The sequence below is a fragment of the Theropithecus gelada genome, chromosome 1 (genome assembly GCF_003255815.1).
Source record: "Theropithecus gelada isolate Dixy chromosome 1, Tgel_1.0, whole genome shotgun sequence".
Lineage (NCBI taxonomy): Eukaryota > Metazoa > Chordata > Mammalia > Primates > Cercopithecidae > Theropithecus > Theropithecus gelada.
In genome coordinates, this window is record NC_037668.1 from 206,668,303 (window position 1) to 206,673,632 (window position 5,330).

The window sequence follows — 5,330 nt, forward strand, 5'->3', positions numbered from 1 at the left end:
GTTCTTCCTGTAGATTCAGACAAGAGATTCCAGATTTTCAAGGGATCTACATCTCAAACCTAAAGAGGTAAATCCCTCAAAGCATAATGGGGCCGGGCATGGTGGCTCGAGCCTGTAATCCCAGCACTTTGGGATGCCAAGGCAGGTGGATCACCTGAGGTCAGGAGTTCGAGACCAGCCTAGTCAACATGGTAAAACCTCATCTCTACTAAAAATACAAAAATTAGCCGGGTATGGTGGCACATGCCTGCAATTCCAGCTACTCGGGAGGCTGAGGCAGAAGAATCTCTTGAACCCAGGAGGCAGAGGTTGCAGTGAGCCGAGATCACACCACTGCACTCCAGCCTGGGCAACAGAGCAAGACTCCATCTCAAAAAAAAAAAAAAAAGCAAAGAGAAAATAAATTGAACTCAGGTAAGGAGAGATGATATCCAAAAGGATGACTGCAACAAAGGCAGGGAGACTCTTGCTCTAGGAAAGGAAACTGCAGCATTAGGGAAGGAGACTATAGCAATGTAGAGAGTGCCGTAACCATGAGATCAGCGTGCATCTCCGAGGTCAGTAGAAAAAGGTCTTTCTTTCACAGGGAGTAGAGAAGGCTACAAAGAACCATGTGAGGGGCGGGATGAGGTGGTGGCATGATCAAACAGTGGCTCAGTCTCTGTTTGTGGCCATTGCATTCTCTGGAGCAGGTCTTATAGAGAGGCTTTTCTGCATTCCTACATACAAGAAAGGACCACAGTCCAGGGGCCTGGGGGAAGGTGAGGAGGCTAAGCAGAGTTTGGTCAAGTCACATTGATGATATTTTGTCGACATTGGCCAGTGGAGACCAATGGCTAATCATTCATGAGACACAGAATGGAAATTGGAAAGTCCACGTCTGACCTTGTCATAGGTGAACAAGGAGGTCATCGGTGGGTCTTATCTAAATCTTATGGGGAAAAGGAATTCCTTGCAAGAAGTCATTTTTTGGAACACTGAAGGTGTGTGTTGGGAAGGGGTAGTTTCGTAATCTCCCCTGTTTTCAAGAGGCACAGAACTTGGGGAAAGTTCAATATCACCAGTGCCTCTGACACAAAGTGACCTATAACCTTGAACACCCGGTGGCAGGATGAATGGAGTCCACGGTAAGTGCCATGACAGAAAGTCATCAGCCAGTAGTGTTGACATTACCTGGAGTCTTGCTAAAAATGCAGATTCTCAGACCTGTTGAATCAGAATCTTCATTTATAGTTGAGTCCCGGGATGATCCATGCACAGGTGAAAGTTTCTGAAGCGTGGATCTGGGGAAGTCAGGAAAGCATTGCTAGAAGAAATGATCCCCTAGTTAACTCTCTTTCTTTGGTAATGCTCTGATTTGAATGTTCACACATTCATTCATTTACAAAAACTAATTGTTTTTCCAAGAAAGTTGTATTAGTATCTATGAGTATTAGTTACATATTGCTCTGTAAACTACCCCCGGATTTAGTGGCTAAAATAACAACAAGTATTTATTATTCTCACAGTTTCTATGGGTTAAGAATTTAGGAACAGCTAGTTGGGTGGTTTGCAGTCAAGATATCAGCCATGGCTGAAATCAACTGAAGACCTGGCTGAGGCTGGAGGACTCGAGGTGGTCCACTCCCATAGCTGGCAAGTTGGTTCTTCTCCAGGCTAGTCTCTCCATCCTGGGGCTTCTCCATACAGCTGCTTGGGTGTCCTCACAACATGCCGACTAGCTTACCCCAGAAAAAGAGAGAGAGGAAAGCTATCCTTTTTATGACATAGCCTTGGATGTCACATGGAATCACTTCCAGCACAATGTGTTCATTAGAAGCAAGTTATCAAGTCCAGCCCCACTTTGGGAGGATGGAGAGAATTAGGGTCCAGTTTTGTTTTTTTTTTTTTTCTTTTAACAGAGGAAAGCATGAACACAGTCTCCCACTGCTACACATTATGCCGTTGGGTTTCCTACATTTGAGGAAATTGCAGGGATCAGCACATTTGGAGTGCAATGGATGAGCCTTGCCCTGGGAAAACCACCTTTGAGATCATGGTATCTCCCCTGCCAGGTAAGTATAGGCTCCAACTTTTAAAGGAAAGAATATCAATGGAGTTCCGGACATTATACAGCATTGTACAGGTCGGCTTTGTAAAAGTCAATGATGTTTATCAATTTAATTTATTTGACATTTTGCCGCTGAAGACAGATAACTAATTCTGTTTTTCAGTCTCCAAAACTCACAAGAACATGCTTCATGCTATCTTAACAAGACAGAAACTTTCAACTGTCAGAATACTTTTTGAGAAAACTGTAGTTGTTGGTGAAAGTCCCTAATTCAAAGGTGATAAGATTGAACTTTCATGGGTGACAAGAGAATGACTTTGCAGTTTGCTTTGTGGGCAGTACGTGGAGATGGGAGGGACAGAAAAGAAACATAAAGAGCAGAGGGTAGAAGCCAAGAGATAGTGGAAAATCACATGTTCTGTTCTGGTACTCCTCGCTGCTCTCCAGATTTTTAGTAAAAAGGTGTTGAGCTCATGTAAAGTACAAGGTGAGTGGTGCTTTTTTACAGACTGTGATGGGGCTAGGCTCTATATCTGGACTGAGTCGAACCAAACTAAGAAACACATGCAAATATGGAAGATGAACAGAGAGAAGCAAGAGGAAGTAAAGTCAGGGGAGTTTGCAGAATTGGGGTGAGAGGTGAGGTGGACCATGGTGGGTGGTGAAGGAAGCATCTCAAAGGCCACAGAATAGAGGACTGCAGTCATTTTTAGCTAGGTCTCCAAGGGACAGAGGGACCTTAGTTGACATGTGGATGGCACTTGATTTCTGGCAATTCTTCTCTTTTGCTGAGTCAATGGCATGATCAGAATATTATTTACTGAATTTCAGCTTTTGATGCTAACTATTTTAAAGTAATATTAGAAAGTAACTATGGAAAATATCTCAAGTTAGAAGAAAATTTTTATTCATTTATTTAGGTTTGGAGTGGCAAGGTGTAGAGCTTGAAATGTAATTTCACTTACCAGCAACATGTTTACATTGCTGCCTTAACGCTCCCTCTGGAATCAGAATAACCTCTAGCATTTAGGGACCTCCTAGTTTATAAATGCTGTGGCCCTTTTTTTTCTGTTTCAGAAGCACACTCTTTTAATCTTATAAAATCCTGGCCAGGAATGAAAGAATGATCTAAAACAATCGGTCAAGATGACCTTTTATCTTGCTTAATAGTTGGAAAATCTGTTTCGCGAAGCTAAAAGCAAAATGACTTTCCTCAAAAAGCTTTTGCTGTATTTGGGGTTAGAAAAACATATTTTTCGAGAAGACAGTACATTTTCCCGAATTTCATCTTATAAAGGCTTAAATAATTTTCATAGTAAAACAAAATTGCCTCAAGTGCTATTGCCTCCCTCTCCTAGACACCCATTAATATAAAAGAGAACTAATCTATAATAAACGCTTGTTCTAAGAACACTCGGCAGAAGCCAGGTATAATTTAACATTCTGTACAGCATTTGGTGACGAAGGACACACTATGATTGTTTTGAAGCATTGCCGAAATTCTTTTTAAACAAAACTTGGCTTTTAAAATTGAAGCTCAGAATTTTGCTCAGCCCATTTTGTTTCCTAGGTCCCAGATATTGGGCATCTACACACTCAAAATTGATAAAGTTAGGCATACAGAGACAGAATATTTCTAGTTTATAAATAAAAGCAAGTTTTGTTCAACCCAATAAGAGCACTCCTAAAAAAATTAGTAAAGGAAATAAATAAAAATGTAAAATAAATTATTCAATAAAACCAAATCTAATGCACCCAAAGAGTTCACCGTCTAAATTCCTGGAGGGAAGAGTTGGGTAGCTGGGCTATAAATCTCAAATAATTTCATTTCTTCCAATCCCTGTATTCATCTGTGCTTTGCCAAATTCTCCTTTCATGCTTCTTAATGAACTTTCAGCCCCCCTTTATAAATGGTCTGGCTGAACATTTTGATCTTATCATCAACTTACTGCTCCAACCCAGGATGGAAGCCAATCTCTCCCTTTTTCTGACACCAGTAGTCTCTGTAGGTAACTTTTCTAGAATAGAGGTCAGAAAATGTTTTTTGTAAAGGAACGGTTAGTAAACATTTTCAGCTTTGTGAGCCATATGGTCTCTGTTTTGACTATTCAACTTTGAAGTTGGGGTGAGAAAGCAGCCACAGACAACATGAAAATGAATGGGCATGGCTGTGTTCCAATAAAACTTTATTTACAAAAATAGATGGTGGGCTGGATTTGGCCCACAGGCTGATGTGAAAGTTGTCAGAATCAAAATAGAGTCACTTGTGAACTGGAACTGGGAAAGGCTGTAATGGGAGGGTTCTCATGCTTGTATGCCTGATAACAAGAACTATCACAAACAAACTGCAAAAAACACAACCTTGCACAAAGGCCACAAAACCTTACACAGAAAATACTTTTGCAAGGACATCTGTCCAGCAACTGCTTGTCCAACCTTAGACTGACACCACCCTTGTTACTGATCCATACAGCCAAGGATCATTGATTCAAAACAACTTATGTCATTCTCTTCATTTTGCCTTCAAAAACTGTCCCTTGCCTCAACCTTCCTGATGATCTGCATAGTTTACTCTGGCACATGTATTTCAATTGCAAACCCACTCCCAAGCACGTATCGTTTTCTTTTAGAGTCTCCTTCTCAGTCTGTTGTGAAGGTTTGACACTGCATGTCCTATAGCATGTCCCCATTTGGTTTGACATAGGAGCCAGAGAAGAGAGAGGTGAGGAGAGAGAGAAAGCCCAGCTGTCTTCGCAAAGCCATGGATGTTTCTCCTCTCTCTCCCATTATCCTCCTCCTCATCCCACTCTGAGTTTTTTGCTCATGTTGATTGTGGAGGAGCACGGTAGAATGGAGGTTCAGTGAGGGGAGCAGAATTGATTGGAATATCTCTTAGAGAGCCCTCCTGTAGATGACACCATCCCTACTGTTTGCAATTCTTTGGGAATGCAGGGAATTGGAGGCTCCTTTCTGTCAGTTTTAGACCCAAGTCTTGAGCAGAAAAAGAGCCCTACTCTACCTTCTGTGACACTCTTTACCACCATGTTTTTTTCTGTGGGTCAGTGATTGTAAGGATAGATATAGTTCAGGAATATAGAAATACACTAGTAGTTCATCAGTGACAGCTGTTTGTTGACATTGTCCCAATCTCGGTCTGTCACGTTCTTGACGAAATTCCAGGGCTTTCCACACATTCTAGTGTTGCCTAAAATACGAAGTGTTTAAAAATGTAGTTCGTTTCTTTTGCTTCACTGAGATAGAGGTTTTTTGGTGGTGGTTG

At 41.4% G+C, this 5,330-nt stretch overlaps 1 non-coding gene across 1 annotated transcript; it reads right to left on the reverse strand.

Moving 5' to 3' along the window:
- Positions 1–1,900: 1,900 nt before the first annotated feature.
- Positions 1,901–2,062, reverse strand: LOC112614790. Its single transcript, XR_003117138.1, has one exon. It is a non-coding gene; the product is annotated as a U1 spliceosomal RNA (small nuclear RNA).
- Positions 2,063–5,330: the final 3,268 nt, after the last annotated feature.